Here is a 20,269-nt window from a genome sequence, read left to right on the forward strand (position 1 = left end):
AGGTACTCGGATGTAATCATGCCGCTGTATAAGGCTTTGGTACGTCCGCACCTGGAATATTGTGTTCAGTTTTGGGCACCTTTGTATAAAAAAGACATCAGTGAACTCGAAAGTGTTCAAAGGCAAGCTACTAAATTAATTAAAGGCCTAGAAGGACTGGACTATAAGGAAAGACTTACTAGGCTGAATATGTATACACTAGAAAAGAGGCGCCTAAGAGGAGATATTATTAATATCTTCAAATATATAAAGGGACATCACAAAGAGTTATCAGAGGAATTCTTTATTAAAAGAACACAGTTTAGGACACGTGGGCACTCGCTGCGACTGGAGGAGAGAAAGTTCTGAATGCAACGGAGGAAAGGGTTCTTCACTGTTAGTGCAATCAGGATGTGGAATTCCCTGCCAGGGAAGGTGGTAATGGCGGACTCTGTAATTGGATTTAAAAAAGGAATGGATAAATTTCTGAATGAAAAAGCTATCCAAGGTTATAATACTTAAAATATCAACGTGGTTAATCCGGGGGTAACATGAGTTATAGTAGCTAACTAGTCATAAAACATTATTTAGCAAGTATGTAGAATCATCACAACTTAAAACAGGTTGAACACGATGGGCAATTTGCCTCTATTCAACCTCAAATACTATGCTATGTTAAAGCATGGGTTCAGGCATTAGAGGAAGAGCTGCCCAAGGATATATCTGGCAATGCCAGACAATACCTGTCTCATATTACCACCGCTGCCTATTACATTCAGGAGGCGTCCTCTGAGGCGGGTGTGTTGGAAGCCAAGGCGTCGACTACGTCAGTCCTGGCTTGCCGTATTCTGTGGTTGAGGTCTTGGAAGGTGGACCTAGTCTCCAAAAAGACATTGGAGGGGACATTTAAGGGGGACATTTTGTTTGGGGAAGACCTAAATAAAATTGTGTCTGAATTGGCGGCTGCTAAGACTGTCTTTCTCCCAAATACTAATCCTTCTGCACAGAAGGCTAAAGGAACCACTTTTCGTTCCTTTCGGCCTCAAGGGAAAGCAAAGGTCAGGCATACCCGAAACAATCTCGTGCTCCCAAAACCACTAAGCCCAAGCAAAGCAGTCCTGGGTGGCCTGTCAGCCTACTTCTAAACACAACAAGCCTGCCGCATGATGGGGCGGGCCTCCCCTTGGGGGACCCCAGGATGGGAGGCCAACTTCTGCAGATCACCCAGGTCTGGTTAAAGACCACTTCAAATGCATGGGTGCGGGATGTTGTCTCTCTCGGGTACGCAGTCTCCTTCAAGAGACGTCCTCCTCACCAGTTTTGCACCACGGTTATCCCGTCAGATCCATTAAAGGCACAAGCTCTACAAAAGGTTGTGGGCTCCCTCCTGAATACAGGAGTGGTAGTGCCGGTTCCTCTGTCCCAGAGAGGCAGAGGATACTACTCGACCCTATTTCTAGTTCCACAACCCAATGGGTCTTTCCGGCCTAAACTCAACCTCAAATCATTGAACAAGTTTGTGAGAGTGTCCAAGTTCCGTATGAAAACACTGTGCTCAATTGAACTGGCTATGGAACCCAGAGACTATATGGTATCCCGGGATATACAGGATGCGTACCTGCATATACCTATTGCCATGTCGAAGCAGCAGTATCTGCGGTTTGCTATTGGTAACCTCCACTATCAGTTCCAGGCTCTACCTTTTGACTAGCTATGGCTCCTCGGATCTTCACCAAGATCATGGCCGTAATAATTGCCCATCTCCGTCGGCAGGGAGTCGGGATTCTGCTGTATCTGGATGACTTGCTGATTCTGGCACACTCCCACGATGTCCTCCTCAGTCATCTGCAACTGATGGTAAGCTTCCTACAAGCCCATGCATGGCTCATCAATTGGAAGAAATCCTCGCTGGTCTCAGCTCAGAGCATGCTGCACCTGGGGGCAGTGGCGTAACTAGAAATTGTTCTCCCCCAAGCCAAAAAATTCTCTGCCCCCCCCATAATTGGTACAAGTAAAGCGCTGAATCTGCGCGCACCGCAAAAAGGGGTGTGGCTTTGTTGGAAAGGGCATGGCTTTACATAAAGGGGTGTGGCATTGCAGGAAAAGACTACCTTATACCCAGAGGAAAGAAAAATAATCCTGATTCATGCCCCTTACATTATTTGTCATTTTTCCTCCTTATAGTAATGGCCAGTATACATTATGCCACATACTGCAATGGCCATTAGACATTATGCCACACACAATAATGCACATGACACAATATGCACACACCATAATGCCCCCGACACATTATGCCACACACCGTAATGCCTGTGACACATTATGACAGGAATCGCAATGCCCTTTATACATTATGCTACACACTGTAATGCCCCTGATACATTATAGCACATACAATGCCTGTGACACATTATGACACACACTGCAATGACCCTGAGACATTATACCACATACCACAATGCCCGTGATATAGTATACCACACACACCGTAATGCCTGACACATTATGACACACACCGCAATGTCCGTGATACATTATGCCACACACTGCAGTGACCCTGAGACATACCACATACCACACAATGCCCGTGATATAGTATACCACACACCGTAATGCCTGTGACACATACCGCAATGCCCGTTATACCCTATGCCACACACCGCAATGCCCGTTATACATTATGCCACACTGCAATGCCCCTGCGATATTATACCACATACCACAATGCCCGTGATATAGTATGCCACACACCGTAATGCCCGTGACACATTATGATACACACCGCAATGTCCGTGATACATTATGCCACACACCGCTATGCCCATTACACATTAAGTCCTACAGTAAGGCTTCTAATTACTTTTAAATTACCTGCTCGTTGCCAGGGGTTTCATGCTCTTGGTTCCATGCACGGTGCCAGGGGTTTTCATGCTCAGGGTGTCATGCTCGTTGCCAGGGGTTTCATGCACTGGGTGTCATGCTCGTTGCTAGGGGGTAATGCTTGTTGCTAGGGCTGTGCTCCCAGTGCCACATATGCGCCCAGTGCCAGATATTCCCCCACAGTGCCAGGTACACACGCCCCCAGTGCCAAATATAGCCCCCCCATGTGCCAGGTACACATATACCCCCCAGTGCCACATATGCCCCCTCAGTGCCACATATGCCCCCCCAAGTGCCAAATATGCTCCCCCTCCCCCAGTGCCAGATATGCTCCCCCAGTGGCAGGTACAACTCTAACCCCCACCCCCTGCTCCCCGCTCCTCGCTCCCCCGCTGCTGTGAAGGAGGGACATGGAGGGCACAGCGCGCGCCTCTCCTGTGTCCCTCCTGCCTCTCCGGCGGGTCTATTAAATGAAGTGCCGGTTCGTGAGACAATCAGAGCTCACGAACAGGCACATCATTTAATAGACCCGCCAGAGACGCAAGAGGGACACAGGAGAGGCGCGCGCTGTGCCCTCCGTGTCCCTCCTTCACAGCAGCGGATGGAAGGAGGGAGGGGAGACAGCAGATTGACATGCGGACGGCTCGTCCGCATGTCAATCTGCCCTAAATCAGTGCCCCCCCCCCGCAGCCCTGCGCCTCCAAGCCACCGCGAGGGCTGCGGGGGCAGTAGTTACGACACTGCCTGGGGGTACTCCTGGACACACACAGTTAATGACTGTTTCTGTCTCCAGAAAAAGTCCTGAGACTTCGAATTGTTAGGCGCCGGGGTCCGCGATGTCCTCGCGGCCCGGCGCCTAGCTACTAGGGACGCCGGGCGGGCTAGCCGCCGGGTCCCTAGCAACGCTGGTACGCCGTGCGCGCGTAGCCGCCGGCTCCCTAGCAACGCAGGGACGCCAGGCGTGCTGAGCCGCCCGGACCCTAGCAACGGGGACGCCACGGGCGGACCGCGTTCCCCGTTGCAGGGTCAATCTAATCAATCACACACACACTTGTCTCTGCTCGTGCAGCCTGGCAGCTGCACGGCATGTTTGATAATATGGCTTGGAAACATCTGATTGGAGGACTCCTTGTTAAATACTTTCTCAGTGCTTCACACAGACGCCGGTAATAGCTTCCTGCATGCTGCTTAGGTTTGCTGAACGTCTGTTCCAGTCCTGCTGTGTCCGGTCATTCCTGTCTTCAGAGTTCCTGAATCGTGGAGTAGTCATCTCATCCCAAGAAGTCTCTGGTCCTCTATTGTCCACCACGGTCGCCAGAGAATCTCGTGTGGTGTTCGTGAGTTGCGGCTCTGCCGTGTGCTGCGGCTCAGCCCGCTTTATTGTTTTATTCTGTTTTCGGAGCATTTGCGGAGGGTTCCGCTTCCACAAGTCCTCTCCGGAACTCGGCGGTGCCGGGTAGGAGAGTGGACAAGTGGGTATTTTGGTTGTCCTTTTCCCTGGCGGTTTTTCCGCACATATTCTAGTTTAAGTTAGCTTGTAGCCCCTGGCCTTGTTGCTGAGTTAGAGGGCCCCTTGTTATCACCCTGTCTCGGATTTCCCTTTGTCTCCCATTAAGACCTGAGGGGGCATCGGAGTTGGGCAGACGTAATCCGCCCTTCAAACGCGGCTGCCATGGGCTCAAGCAACCATAGTCTCGCAAGGGATTTCTGACAGCACGGGCGAGACAACGGAGTTAGGGCGCAAGGGGCTATTTTCCATTCCCGCTTCCTTTCCCAGCATTACGTTCCAGTGCTCAGGTCCTTGTTATAAAATCTCCTCAGACCAGAGTGCTGGAATCATAACACGAATCAGGATAAGATGCTTCCTATGTCGCCCCGGACACTCGGCGATGCAAGTACTTGGCCTGATGGTGTTGGCATTCGACATGGTAGAGTACACTCAATTTCATGCTCGCCCTCTGCAGAGGTTAATCCTTTCCAAATGGGATGGCCTACCTCATCGGATCAGATCTCATATGATCACTTTGACTCCGGAGGTTCGTCTGTCACTGACCTGGTGGCTACAGGATCAGCAATTGAGCAGGGCCGTCCCTTCTGGATCCCGACTCGGTCCTGCTGACAACAGACGCCAGTCTGAGGGGATGGGGTGCGATGTTGGGGCAACACTCTTTTCAGGGTCGCTGGACCAAGGAGGAGTCACTCCTCCCAATAAACATTCTGGAGCTGAGGGCGGTGTTCAATGCGCTATCTCTCACCCTGCCTCGGGTACAGAACAGGCCAGTTCAGTACAGTCAGACAATGCCACCACAGTGGCATACATAAACCATCAAGGCGGCACTCGAAGCCGCATGGCTATGATGGAAGTGTTAAAAATCCTTTGTTGGGCAGAGTGCCATCTGCCAGCAATATCGTCAGTGTTCATTCCGGGCATCCTAAACTGGGAAGCAGACTTCCTTAGTCACCAGGACGTGCCCACCGGAGAGTGGAGTCTTTCAACTCCTAGTGGACAAGTGGGGCCTACCAGATGTAGACCTGATGGCGTCTCGACACAATTACAAGGTTCCGGTCTTCGGATCAAGGACCAGGGATCCTCAAGCAGCGTTCATGGATGCACTAGCAATTCCATGGAACTTTCGGCTGCCCTACGTGTTCCCTCCAGTATCACTCCTTCCCAGGGTCCTACGGAAGTTCAAAAAAGAAGGAGGATTTCTACTTCTAGTTGCTCCAGCGTGGCCCACACGGCATTGGCTCTCAGACCTGTAGGGTCTATCAACAGAGCGTCCTCTTCTACTTCCTCAGTGCCCAGACCTCCTCGTACAGGACCCTTGTCTTTATCCGGACCTGGCCAGGCTGGCTTTGACGTGGCTCTTGAAGCATCACTCCTGAGAGCCAAAGGATTCTCTGAGGCAGTCATCAAAACTATGTTAAAAGCCCGTGAACAGGCTTCAGCTCGGATTTATTACAGGGTCTGGAATTCTTACTTCACCTGGTGTGCTGATAAGAATTATTATGCATACAGATTCAGAACTTTCAGAATTCTTGCTTTTCTGCAAAGAGGCCTTCGTCTTGCCTCCCTCAAGGTTCACATATCTGCCTTGTCGGTATGGTTTTAGATAAAAATTGTGTCTATATCCGACGTTCATACATTCACTCAGGGTGTCTTATGGATTCAGCCTCCATATGTCCCTCCTGTGGCTCCATGGGATCTGCCTGTTTTCCTGAATGCCCTGCAAGAGTCTCCATTTGAACCTCTTGAGATGGTCGACCTTAACTTGCTCATGGCCAAGGTCTTGTTTTTACTGGCTATTGCCTCTGCTAGAAGGGTGTCGGACTTAGGCACATTGTCCTCTCGTCCACCCTTTCTAATATTTAATCGTGACCGGGCAGTTCTTAGAACTCGCCCTGGTTATTTACCTAAGGTGGTGTCATCTTTTCACCTTAACCAAGAGATTGTGGTAACGGCGTTTATCTCTACTGATTTGTCCTCCAAAGAGCGGTCTTTGGATGTGGTAAGGGCTCTCCGTATATATGTGGAGAGGACTGCCTCTATTAGGAGGACAGACTCCCTTTTTGTCTTGTTTGGTTTTCACAAATGTGGCTGGCCTGCGAATAAGAAAACCTTGGCCAGATAGATTAAAATGATGATTGCACAAGCTTATGCGCAGGCTGATCTCCCAGCTCCTGCTGCTATTAATGCACATTCTACTCGGTCTGTTGGACCTGCTTGGGAGGCTCACCGTGGCGCGTCTGCAGAACAATTGTGCAAGGCAGCTACATGGTCCTATGTGAACACGTTTATTAGGTTCTATGCATTTGATACTTCCGCCTCCCAGGATGCCTTCCTTTGGACGCCGGGTTCTCATATCTGCTAAGGTGCATCCCCTCCCTTGAGAAACTGCTTTAGGACATTCCCGATGTTTCCCTGTGGAAACCAATGTAACCTGCTGCAGAAAATGAGAATTATGGTAGACTTACCTTTGTTAACTCTCTTTCTGTGAGGTACATTGGGTTCCACAGGGCGCCCTCCCTGACGCACCTAACTTCTATGGGTTTGTATGGCATTAGCCACTGGTCCTTTCTCCTGTCGTGCGAATGTGGTTCTATGTGACTAACATCTACCTTCTCTATTACCTGCTCCTGCATTGGACTGGTTAACAAAACTGAGCTCACAGTGCCTGGAGGCGGGGTTATAGAGGAGGCCCCAATGCATCCTGGGACAGCCTAAAGCTTTAGCCTGTTGGTGCCTCTGGAGCAAGATCCATTCTACACCCCCGATGTTTCCCTGTGGAACCCAATGTACATCGCTGAAAGAAAGTTAACAATGGTAAGTCTACCATAGCTCTCCTTTTTTCTTGCGATACCGACCCTGAGGGAGTGTGCATCACTATCGCTAGCTGTGTACATACAGTGCGATATGCGCTAACTTTTCTTACGATTTTGACTATATAGTCAAAATCGTAAGCACACATCGCAGCATGTGTATGCACCTTTACTTCTTTTATTACATGATTTTGTTAATTTTAAATAATGTATATATACTGTATATTTGTACTATAATTTGTAATTAGTTCTTTAATTGGAATCCAAAGGAAATATTATTTTAATCCAAGGAAAATCTTCTAATTGTAATCAAATGTTAATTTTGTAATTGTAATCCACAGCAAACCACAATGTAATGCACATAAAAACCTTTTAATGGTAAGCCACAGGAAAACCTTCTAATTGTACTACCAGGAAATACAAATAAATAAAAACATAATACATACAACAAACTACTTGCTAAGAGCCCCACCTAATGAATTAACTAACAAGGACTTTACCATTGAACACCAATGTAGCCAATAGCTTATCTGGGATTGGTACCACCTACATAGCCAATAATTTATCTGGGATTGGTACCAGGGGCGGATTGGTATGCCAGGACGCCGGACCAGATTCCGTTTGGCAGGTCCGGTCATCCCCTTAGTGGCCGCCCATCACCCCCTCATGCTGGCCATCTGCCACGATCAGTGGTGGTATGTGAGGCTCCCGAGCATTGGCGCTGCCGCCGCCGGCTTTGCACTTGCTGCCTGTCTGATCTGAGAGTCCCGATCAGGCGGCAGCGCAGCACAGCGCAGCTGAGCCGGAAGCTGGAGCACCGGAAAGGGAGAAGAAGCAGCAGAAGTAGCCATTAATGAACATGCCAATATCAACTATTGTGGCCACTGATCCTGGAGGAGGGCTGCTGCACACTCCCAGCCGCAGCAGCTTTTCATCCCATGGGACTCCGGGCAGTCTGCCAGCATCCCCCCTTCCCTTGCCACCCCACCACAGAACAGCAAGTGCAGGGGCGTACATACAGTGCCTGAAGCAGCTTGACACTGCAGGGGAGAGCCAGGGAGCGTCCTTCCAGCGGAGCTGTGAGGGAAAAATGGCGCCAGTGTGCTGAGGGAGATGGCCCCGCCCCTTTTCCGGCGGACTTCTCCCGCTTTTTCTGGAATTCTGGCAGGGGTATTTTTACACCTATATAGCCTTCCTGACTATATATGGTGTAGATTTGCCAGCCAAGGTGTCTTATATTGCCCTCAGGGCGCAACCCCCCCAGCGCTCTGCACCTATCAGTGACCGGAGTGTGAGGTGTGCATGAGGAGCAATGGCGCACAGCTGCAGTGCTGTGCGCTACCTTGTTGAAGACAGAAGTCTTCTGCCGCCGATTTTCAGGAACACTTCTTGCTTCTGGCTCTGTAAGGGGGCCGGCGGCGCGGCTCCGGGACCGAACATCGAGGTCGGGTCCTGTGGTCGATCCCTCTGGAGCTAATGGTGTCCAGTAGCCTAAGAAGCCCAAGCTACCACCAGTTAGGTAGGTTCGCTTCTTCTCCCCTTAGTCCCTCGCTGCAGTGAGTCTGTTGCCAGCAGATCTCACTGTAAAATAAAAAACCTAAATATACTTTCTTTCTAGGAGCTCAGGAGAGCCCCTAGTGTGCATCCAGCTCAGCCGGGCACAAGATTCTAACTGAAGTCTGGAGGAGGGTCATAGTGGGAGGAGCCAGTGCACACCAGTAGTCTAAAGCTTTCTTTTAGTTGTGCCCAGTCTCCTGCGGAGCCGCTATTCCCCATGGTCCTTACGGAGTCCCAGCATCCACTTAGGACGTCAGAGAAAGTAAGTTTTATTAAAATGTTTAAACTTTGATTACAGTCAGCTCTGCATGTATTGAAAGGTGCTGAGCTGATTGCTGTGAGGGGAGCTGGTCTGGGGTGCTTAGTGCTGTAACATCTAGGGGTATCAGTGGTGCCTGCAGGGAGGGTTTGCGGCACTGATCATTATATTATTATTTTTTTGTGCGACTGAAAGCTTTGTCTCCACTTCATCGTGCCTCCCTCAAAAATTTCAGCAAGGTACGGGCTGTGACTGGAGGCGGAGCTCCATAGAACGCAAGCGCTGTACGCAGCTTTAGATTGTGTTATTGAAGTCCTGGTGCACAGGAAGTGTCATGTGTTACGCTGTGAACGCATGTGCACATGCACCTTTTTTCCCTGGTGCCAGCCTCTCCTCCCTTTCGCTGCACCATCCTTTCTGACTTTCCTCTATCTGTGCCAGGCTTTTTGCCAATCCTCTGCCTGTGCCAGCCTCTTTTCCCTTCATTTGCACCAGCATGTCTGCCCATCCTGTCTGCACGAGCCTTTCTGCCTGTTATCTCTTTGTGCCACCCTTTCTTCCCTTCCTCGTTGCCAGCTCTCTGCCCATCCTGTGCCTGCACCAGCCTTTCTGCCCATCCTCTGCAGTGACTGCCTGTGTTAATCCTTCTCTGTTCTGAAACCTACATGAGCTATTTTGCTTTTTCCTGTCGGCACCAGCCTCTCTGCTTGTCCCCTGCTGTCCGTCCCTATCTGCGCCAACCACTGCCCTTGCCCTGTCTGCACTAGCCTCTCTGCTTGTATCCTACTGTCCGTCCCCATCTGTGCCAACTACTGCCCTTGCCCTGTCTGCAGCAGCCTCTCTGCTTGCCTCCTACTTTTCTTCCCTGTCTGCGGAATCCTCTTTTCCTTGCCCTTTCTGAACCCCCTAAAGAGCCAAACTGACATAAGAAAATATTACAGAAGTCTAATAGTGGCCATAATAAAACCATTAAATTGGGTCAAATGGCTGTTATATTATTTTTTTTTTCATGTGAAAAAAGGATAGAAATTGGGATTATATGTTAGGGGGCATAAACACAAATCAGACATATGCACCAAGAAGCGTATTGGATGTGTTGCACATTCAGGGCCGGTTCTACATCTTGTGGCGCCCAGTGCGAAGTTTCCACTGGCGCCCCCCCGTGGCAAAACAGGGGCGTGGCTTCATAGGGGAGGGTCGTGGCCACAGTTATGCCCCCAGTAGCTGTGCCCCCAGATTTGCCCAGTAGTCGTGCCCCCTGTTGATTTGCCCCCTGTAGCTTTGCCCCCAGTAGTTGTGCCCCCAGTTAATTTGCCCCCAGTAGCTGTTCCCCCTGTAGTTGTGCCCCCTGTAGGAGTGCCCCCTGTAGCTGTGCCCCCAGTTGATTTGCCCCCAGTAGCTGTTCCCCCTGTAGCAGTGCCCCCAGTATGTGCTCAATGTAGTTGTGCCCCCTGTAGATGTGCCCCTTGTAGCTGTGCCCCCTATATGTGCCCCAAGTAGTAGTGCCACTTGTAGCTGTGCCCCCTGTATGTGCCCCCTGTAGTAGTGCCCGCTTGTATCTGTGCCCCCTGTATGTGCCCCCAGTAGTAGTGCCCCTTGTAGCTGTGCCCCCTATATGTACCCCCAGTGTAATACCCACCAAGGTAAGTATCATGTGCAATTTAGGATACACTTTTTATTTTAAAATACCTTTTGTAAAGACATTAATGACAATATCTAGAGACTGGAATTTTATTCAACTGTAACACTTCAGTGTAACTTCTTCTTTTACTGTGAAACTTCGAGTAGTCAAGAGCGAAACAGTATTCGTATTATACTCAACATATGTTGCTTACATAAAAAAAGTATTACAATGCACAATATTTAGAGAATAACAATCCTACTAAGAGAAAACATAAATTTAGAATAGCATTCACAATAACAATTAACTTTTAATTGGGGCCCCTTTGTAACCTCTGTAATGTTCATATAAGTATATATAGATATTTCGTAGTTATAGTGCACTTTCTCTAGATAGTCAATCTCCTGAGATTAATCACCGAATCTGGGTATGCTAAAATAAGAATTTACTCACCGGTAATTCTATTTCTCGTAGTCCGTAGTGGATGCTGGGTACTCCGTAAGGACCATGGGGTATAGACGGGCTCCGCAGGAGACTGGGCACTCTTAAAAGAAAGATTAGGTACTATATCTGGTGTGCACTGGCTCCTCCCTCTATGCCCCTCCTCCAGACCTCAGTTAGGGAAACTGTGCCCGGAAGAGCTGACATTACTAGGAAAGGATTTGGAATCCAGGGTAAGACTCATACCAGCCACACCAATCACACTGTACAACTCGTGATAACTATACCCAGTTAACAGTATGAACAATAACAGCCTCTCTCAACAGATGGCTCATACAATAACCCTTTAGTTAAGCAATAACTATATACATGTATTGCAGAGAGTCCGCACTTGGGACGGGCTCCCAGCATCCACTACGGACTACGAGAAATAGAATTACCAGTGAGTAAATTCTTATTTTCTTTGACGTCCTCGTGGATGCTGGGTACTCCGTAAGGACCATGGGATTATACCAAAGCTCCCAAACGGGCGGGAGAGTGCGGATGACTCTGCAGCACCGAATGAGCAAACTCAAGGTCCTCCTCAGCCAGGGTATCAAACTTGTGGAATTTTGCAAAAGTGTTTGAACCCGACCAAGTAGCAGCTCGGCAAAGTTGTAAAGCCGAGACCCCTCGGGCAGCCGCCCAAGAAGGGCCCACCTTCCTCGTGGAATGGGCTTTTACTGATTTAGGATGCGGCAGTCCAGCCGCAGAATGTGCAAGCTGAATGGTGCTACAGATCCAGCGAGCAATAGTCTGCTTTGAAGCAGGAGCACCCAGCTTGTTGGGTGCATGCAGGATAAATAGCGAGTCAGTTTTTCTGACTCTAGCCATCCTGGAAACATAAAGTTTCAGGGCCCGGACTACGGCCAGCAACTTGGAATCCTCCAAGTCCCTAGTAGCCGCAGGAACCACAATAGGTTGGTTCAAATGAAACCATGATACCACCTTAGGGAGAAATTGGGGACGAGTCCTCCATTCTGCCCTTTCCATATGGAAGATCAGATATGGGCTTTTACATGACAAAGCCGCCAATTCTGACACACGCCTAGTCCAAGCTAAGGCCAAAAGCATGACCACTTTCCACGTGAGATATTTTAGCTCCACGGTCTTAAGTGGCTCAAACCAGTGGGATTTTAGGAATCCAACACACGTTAAGATCCCAAGGTGCCACTGGAGGCACAAAAGGGGCTGAATATGCAGCACCCCTGTAACAACGTCCGAACTTCAGGCAGTGAAGCCAGTTCTTTTTGAGAGAAAAAGGGATAGGGCCGAAATCTTGGCCTTTATGGATCCTAATTTTAGGCCCATAGTCACTCCTGACTGTAGGAAGTGCAGGAATCGACCCCCCTGGAATTCCTCTGTAGGGCCTTCCCGGCCACACACCAAGCAACCTATTTTCGCCATATACAGTGAAAAAGTCTTGCTGTCACATCTTTCCTAGCCTTTATCAGCGTAGGAATAACTGCATCCGGAATGCCCTTTTCCGCTAGGATCCGGCGTTCAACCGCCATGCCGTCCAACGCAGCCGCAGTAAGTCTTGGATCAGACAGGGTCCCTGTTGCAACATGTCCTGACTGAGAGGCAGAGGCCATGGGTCCTCTGAGAGCATTTCTTGCAGTTCCGGGTACCGAGTCCTTCTTGGCCAATCCGGAGCAAAGAATATTGTTCACACTCCTCCGTTTATTACAATTCTCAGCCCTTGGGTCTGAGAGGAAGAGGAGGGAATATATAGACCGACTGGAACACCCACGGTGTTACTAGTGCGACCACAGTTATCGCCTGAGAGTCCCTTGACCCAGCGTAAAACCTTTTTTATCTTTTTATTGAGGTGGGACGCCGTGTAGTCCACCTCAGGCAGTTTCCATCAATTTGCGAAACTGCGTGAAGACTTCCTGATGAAGTCACCACTTTCCCGGGTGGAGGTCGTGTCCACTCCCGGAATGAACACTGCTGACAGTGCGCTTACTTGATTCTCCGCCCAGCGAAGAATTCTGGTGGCTTCTACCCTCGCCACCCTGCTCCTTGTGCCGCCCTGGCGGTTTACATGAGCCCCTGCGGTCTGACTGGATCAGAACCGGTTGGTCGCGAAGCAGGAACTCCGCTTGACTTAGGGCGTTGTATATGGCCCTTAGTTCCAGGATATTGATGTGAAGGCAAGTCTGTTGGCTTGACCACAAACCTTGGAATTTTCTTCCCTGTGTAACTGCCCCCCACCCTCGGAGGCTTGCATCCGTGGTCACCAGGACCCAGTCCTGAATGCCGAATCTGCGGCCCTCGAGAAGGTGAGCACTCCACAGCCACCACAGGAGAGACACCCTGGCCCTGGGGGATAGGGTGATTAACCGATGCATCTGAAGATGTGATCCGGACCACTTGTCCAGTAAGTTCCATTGTCCTTGCATGGAACCAGCCGAAGGGGATGGCCTCGTATGATGCCATCATCCTTCCCAGGACTCGAGTGCAGTGATGCACTGACACCTGTTTTGGTTTTCAATGGATTCCTGACCAGTGTCATGAGCTCCTGAGCTCTCTCTATCGGGAGATAAACCCTCTTCTGGTCTGTGTCTAGGATCATGCCTAGGCGAGGCAGATGAGCTGTAGGAACCAACTGCGACTTTGGAATATATAGAATCCTGTCGTGTTGCCGTTTCACTTCCAGAGAAGGTGATACGCTGTCCAGCAACTGCTCTCTTGATCTCGCTTTTATGAGGAGATCATCCAAGTATGTGATAATAGTGACACCTTGCTTCCGCAGGAGCACCATCATATCCGCCATTACCTTGGTGAAATTGGTAATGACAATCCCGTACCGCAATTCTGAGGTACGCCTGATGAGGTGGATAAATGGGGACACGAAGGTATGCATCCCTTATGTCCCGATTCATTTCAGGCATGCAATGACCGCTCTTAGCGATTCCATCTTGAACCTGAACCTTTTCAGGTATATGTTCAGGGATTTTAATTCAATATGGGTCTAACCGAACCGTCTGGTTTCGGGATTATAACATGGTCGAATAATAACACCCTCTTGTTGAAGGAGGGGACCCTTGACCACCACCTGTTGAAGATACAATTTACGAATTGCAGTTAACACTGGCTCCCTCTCTTGGGGGGAAGCCCGCCGGGTCCTCGGTGAGGGGGCATCTTCTCACAGTCCAGCCTGTATCCCTGCGATACAATTTCTATTGCCCAGGGATCTAACAGGGAGTGAACCCACTTGTGGCTGAACTTACGAAGGCGTGTCCCCACCGGGCCTAGCTCCGCCTGTGGAGCCCCAGCGACATGTGGTGGATTTTTGTAGAGGCCGGGGAGGACTTCTGTTCCTGGGGACTAGCTGTGTTGTACAGCTTCTTTCCTCTGCCCCCGGCTCTGACAAGAAAGGACGCACCTCAGACTTTCTTGTTTCTTTATTCGAAAAGCTGCATTTAATAATGTCGTGCTTTCCTAGGCTGTGCAGGAATATAAGGCAAAATATCAGAATTACCAGCTATAACTGTGGAGACCAGGCCCGACAACCTTTCTCCACACAATCCTCAGCCTTCCATATGCCTCTTAAGTCGGCATCATCTGTCCAACGTATATTCTACAGGACACGTCAAGCAGAAATCGACATAGCTTTTGTCTCTAGGACCCAGTATACTCATGTCCCTTTGGGCATGCTTTATAATTATATATCTATCACTTAAGACAGCATATTAAAATATTTATATGCATACTAGGGTCTCAATCTCTGCTGATAAGGTACCTGTCCACGCTGCCACAGCGCTATAAACCCATGCCGACACAATCGCCGGTCTGGGTAGCATACTAGAATGTGCACGCTATCTGCAGGATCCCTGAGAATAGCTAGTGCAAACAGGACACCCAAGGGGAAGATTCTCAACACATCCTGGCCCTAGTGGGGAAAGGATACAGCCTGAGAATTCTCTTGTGGGAAGCTGCCATCTCTTGTCTGGAGATTCCCGCTCTTTTTCCTCATGAGAGGAGGGAAATTTACCTCAGCATTCTTCCCCTTAACATGTGTACTCTCGTGTCAGGGACAGATGAGTCATCAGTGATATGCAAATCATCTTTTATTCCAATAATCATATATTGAATATCTTTTAGCCCTCTTGGCTGTAACTTTGCATTATCGTAGTCGACAGTGGAGTTAAACTCTGTGTCGATACTTTGTTATTTTGGATAGTGAACATAGAGAGACTCTGAAGGACTCTGTGACATAGGGACAGACCAGGGTAGATTTCCTTTCTATTCCCTAACCTTTTGTGCAATAATTTTACCTCAGCACTTACACATATCCAAACAGGTGTCGGCGTTGTTGACGGAGACACCCTCCCACACACTTATCCGCTCTATCACCTCCTTAGAGGAGCCTTTTACCTCAGACATGTCGACACACGCGTACCGACACACCACACACACAGGGGATGCTCTATTTGAAGACAGTTCCCCCACCAGGCCCTTTGGAGAGACAGAGAGAGAGTATGCCAGCACACACCACAGCGCTATATAATACAGGGATGTACACTATACTGAGTGATTTTTCCCCTATAGCAGCTTATATACACAGTTTTGCGCCTAAATTTATGTGCCCCCCCTCTCTTTTTTACCCTTTGTGTACCAGGATACTGCAGGGGAGAGCCTGGGGAGCTTCCTTCCAGCTGAGCTGTGAAGAGAAAATGGCGCCGGTGTGCTGAGGAAGAAGGCCCGGCCCCCTCAGTAGTGGCGCACGCAGGGGGGGTTTCCGAGTACCTGGAAACCCCCCTTAATGAGCCAAATTGTTTTATTGTTGAGACGGAGACAGCAGTGTCTCCGTCTCTAAAAGCCGCGATCGCGACCGCGGAGCTGCTAGAGCAGGCAGCAGAGAGCTAGCTATGTGTAGCTTTCTGCATAAAGAATGTCCGGAGGGAGCTGCTGGCTGCGCATGCTCAGCCACAGCAGCTCCCTCCGTCCTCACAGTCATGACAGGCTGCTCCCGCCTCCCAGTCCCAAGGCTTGTGGTACGCATAAAATATACAGTATGTATACTGTATATGAGGTTTTTGTATATGTATGTATTTGTAGTTATGTATGTATGTATGTTAGTATGTGTGTGTGTGCTTGTGTATGTATGCATGTGTGTTTATGAATATACGAATGTGAGTGCTATACATGTATATACATATGTTTATGTTTTTATATATGTTTATGGAGGCTGATGTACAGTGGATCATGAGGCTGCATTTAAGGAGTATATTATGACGAAGTACTTGCTTGATTAGATGAATATGCCCACAGCTGCGATCTCTTTTGGCTGAAACTGCACTTTATGTGGGTTTTTTTTGCATAAAAATTGGATGTGCGTATTCTTTTACCTATAAAAATTGACATTATGTGTTGAGCACTCTCTGGAGAGGACATTATGTGTGTGCGGCTGTTTTCTTTTTTCACTATATACGTGTGTGTGTGTGTGTGTGTGTGTGTGTGTGTGTGTATATATATATATATATAGGTATATAATATATATACATACCCACGCACACCCCTACAGAAACCCCCCTGACTAAATCCTGCGTTTGCCCCTGCTCAGCGGCGGGCTTCTGTCCTTCTATGTACTTTAATGGCGGGGGTTAATGCACATATACAGTTTATCAGACTGTATTATGTGCTTTTCGCCAAGTAAGGTAATCTAATTGCTGCCCAGGGCGTCCCCCCCAGCGCCCTGCACCCATCAGTGACCGGAGTGTGTGGTGTGCTAAGGGAGCAATGGCGCACAGCTGCAGTGCTGTGCGCTACCTTAATGAAGACCGGAGTCTTCAGCCGCCGATTTTCAACTTCTCTTCGTTCTTCCGGCTCTGCAAGGGGGACGGCGGCGCAGCTCCGGGACCGGACGACCGAGGACTGGGCCTGTGTTCGATCCCTCTGGAGCTAATGGTGTCCAGTAGCCTTAGAAGCCCAAGCTAGCTGCAAGCAGGTAGGTTCGCTTCTCTCCCCTCAGTCCCACGTAGCAGTGAGTCTGTTGCCAGCAGATCTCACTGAAAATAAAAAACCTAACAAATACTTTCTTTTCTAGGAAGCTCAGGAGAGCCCCTAGGGTGCATCCAGCTCTGGCCGGGCACAGATACTAACTGAGGTCTGGAGGAGGGGCATAGAGGGAGGAGCCAGTGCACACCAGATATAGTACCTAATCTTTCTTTTAAGAGTGCCCAGTCTCCTGCGGAGCCCGTCTATACCCCATGGTCCTTACGGAGTACCCAGCATCCACTAGGACGTCAGAGAAAAGTAATAACGGAGAAATCACACAAGAAGAAAGGCAGCTTATTCCGTGTAGCCAGAGGGCTTGGTGTTGGAGTTCTGTCTGTGAGAAATTGCAACAATGTTACCTTGCAGGCTTGCATGCAGCTGCAGTAACTGTGGAGACTGCTAATAGGCCCTACACACTGGCCGATTTGTTTGGAAGATATGAACAATCTCGTTCATAAATGAACGAGAATTCGTTCATATCTTTCAGTGTGGAGGCTCCAGCGATGAACGATGCGCGGCCCCGCGCTCGTTCATCGCTGGTCCCCCGTCGGCTGTACATGCAGGCCAATATGGACGTTCTCGTCCATATTTGCCTGCACTTCAATGGAGCCGGGTGACGGGGGGAGTGAAGAAACTTCACTCCCCCCGTCACTGCCCCCCCCCCGCCGCCGGGTCGCTCGTCGGCCGTATCCGCCGTCGGGCAGCTCGGCGGCGGATCGGCCAGTGTGTAGGGCCCATAAGTCTTTCTAATTACTCCCTGGTTAGTCTCAGAGCCCCATGTGTTACCAGCCAGCTGTAGTTTATTATGGTGGATCTAAAGAACTGTTCCTTAGCGGAGATTGTCCATAATCTCTGCAACACTGTGATGAACCTAGCTAGGTTAACTGTATCACTTGGTCCAGACTTGGCCCCGGCTCACCTCTCTGCTTTCAAGGGTGAGCTGCTGAATGCACCTGTATGACTAAGTATCTAAGCCGCTCAATGTGTCTCGGCTTCTTTGGCCTGCAGCTACCGGTCCATACCACTGTGTTGGCCACTAAAATATAACTGTTACAGATGAAATGACTTTCCTTGGACTCTCTAGAAGAGTGGCAGCTGATACTGAGTGTATGATCGTGGCATGCATAAATAAGTATAGGCACGTATGCTGTCCTCTTTTCACAGTCTCTAAACTGTAAGTCTGTAATGCTAAATGATTTAACAACAGCTGCAGCAAGGAGAGGGTAAACTGCTGACAGAATATTCTTAGCAAGGGTTCCTGGATCTGAAAGGTGCAATGTACTCAGTGTTTGCTCACCAGCTCCTGTTCACTGTGTTCACTGGAGCACCGTCCCCTTTCCCAGACTGGGAACTGCCTCCAGTCTGCCCCTATAGGGGATGGGAGCTACATCACCACACTCCCATGTCAGCTGAGATCTCTGGTTGCCATTTCTCTAACTCCAGTCATGGGGACAGTGGCTTTTACAGGTAACCTGTGCAGCACCTCCTCACACCAGTCCAGCCACCATCCTCTCCCTAAGATGTCCGCCTAACCTTCACTAACTGTCACACCTGACATTGGTCATGTGACCACCTCCTGACCTCTTGAGCAGCTGCAGAGACTGTTGGGAATTATCTGCCTGTGAAATGACAGAAATGCACTGTAGTGCACTGCACAGTGTCAGATATAAAGTAGTATCTTGCATAGCAGTGTATTACACCAGTAGTAGTGCCACTTGTATCTGTGCCCCCAGTAGTAGTGCCACTTGTATCTGTGCCCCCAGTAGTAGTGCCACTTGTATCTGTGCCCCCAGTAGTAGTGCCACTTGTATCTGTGCCCCCAGTAGTAGTGCCACTTGTATCTGTGCCCCCAGTAGTAGTGCCACTTGTAGCTGTGCCCCCTGTATGTGCCCCCAGTAGTAGTGCCACTTGTATCTGTGCCCCCAGTAGTAGTGCCACTTGTATCTGTGCCCCCAGTAGTAGTGCCACTTGTATCTGTGCCCCCTGTATGTGCCCCCAGTAGTAGTGCTTCTTGTAGTTGTGCCCCCTATATGTACCCCCAGTAGTAGTGCCACTTGTAGCTGTGCCCCCTGTATGTGCCCCCAGTAGTAGTGCCACTTGTATCTGTGCCCCCAGTAGTACTGCCACTTGTAGCTGTGCCCCCTGTATGTGCCCCCTGTAGCCGCTCTGAAACCCTAAAAGAGAAACCACAATACTTACCAGCCTCGCTCCTGTTTCCGGACCGCTGCACGTCTCTCCCATGGCAGCGCCGCACTGACACTAGGGGTCAATTTTGACCTCTAGCGTCAGTCAGCAATTCCGGCTGCAGCGGGTGCACATAGCGCTCACTGGAGCCGGGGAAGGAGGGAGAATACTTAGTAGCGGCTCTTGCCGCTACTGAGCCGCTACTGTGCACATTCCTGGACAGTTACAGGAGGTTGACTAATCAGACGCAGATGTAGCATAGTAATGAACATGTTGCTGATAGTGGCTGGGTACTGAGACACTCAGTGGTGCAAATAGAAACATTTTCTTAGTGGCACTGCATGCCGGAAAATGGGCGTGGTCATGTGTTGTAAGGGTGTGTGGTCACATGCTGCTAGTAGGAGTGGCTACATGACAATAGTGGCGTGGCCACACGCCAGCCCCTTTTTTGGGGGGAAATCTGGAGGCAAGGCTAAAAATATATAGTGATGCCTCAAGTATAATAGAAATATATAGTGATACCTCCAGTATAATAGAAATATATAGTGATGCCTCCAGTATAATAGAAATATATACTGCGACCTCCAGTATAATAGAAATATATAGTAATGCCCCCAATTTAATAACAATATATAGTAATGCCTCCATTATAACAGGAAAATAAAGCCACTGTCGCACTCCCAGTAACCCTGACAAAGTGGGAGGAGCCGTCATGCTGCCAAGCACCATGGTCTTGTTGCTTTGTGGCACATTATAATTGTGGTAATAGCAAAGTGTGTGGCAGGTGGTACTGAGTACCTGCTGCCAAATTCTTAAGGGTACTCCGTACCCGAGCGTACCCGCATACTTGCACCGCTGGAGACACTGCACTGGTCACATTGGAGGCCATTCTCAGATGGATGATCTGCAGCTAACATAGGGCTGGGGAAAGTCTCAAAGGTGTGACTGATGGTGGCGTCTAAAGACGCACAAAGCATGAT

The 20,269-nt window shown here is 49.4% G+C and overlaps 1 long non-coding RNA gene across 1 annotated transcript; it reads right to left on the reverse strand.

Annotated features, from left to right (window-relative positions):
* Positions 1–267: 267 nt before the first annotated feature.
* Positions 268–18,643, reverse strand: LOC135050870 (uncharacterized). Its single transcript, XR_010241887.1, has 2 exons — positions 18,403–18,643; positions 268–430 (listed from the first exon to the last, which is right to left on the reverse strand). It is a non-coding gene; the product is annotated as an uncharacterized LOC135050870 (long non-coding RNA).
* Between the last annotated feature and the right edge of the window lie 1,626 nt (positions 18,644–20,269).

This window comes from Pseudophryne corroboree, chromosome 2 (genome assembly GCF_028390025.1).
Source record: "Pseudophryne corroboree isolate aPseCor3 chromosome 2, aPseCor3.hap2, whole genome shotgun sequence".
Lineage (NCBI taxonomy): Eukaryota > Metazoa > Chordata > Amphibia > Anura > Myobatrachidae > Pseudophryne > Pseudophryne corroboree.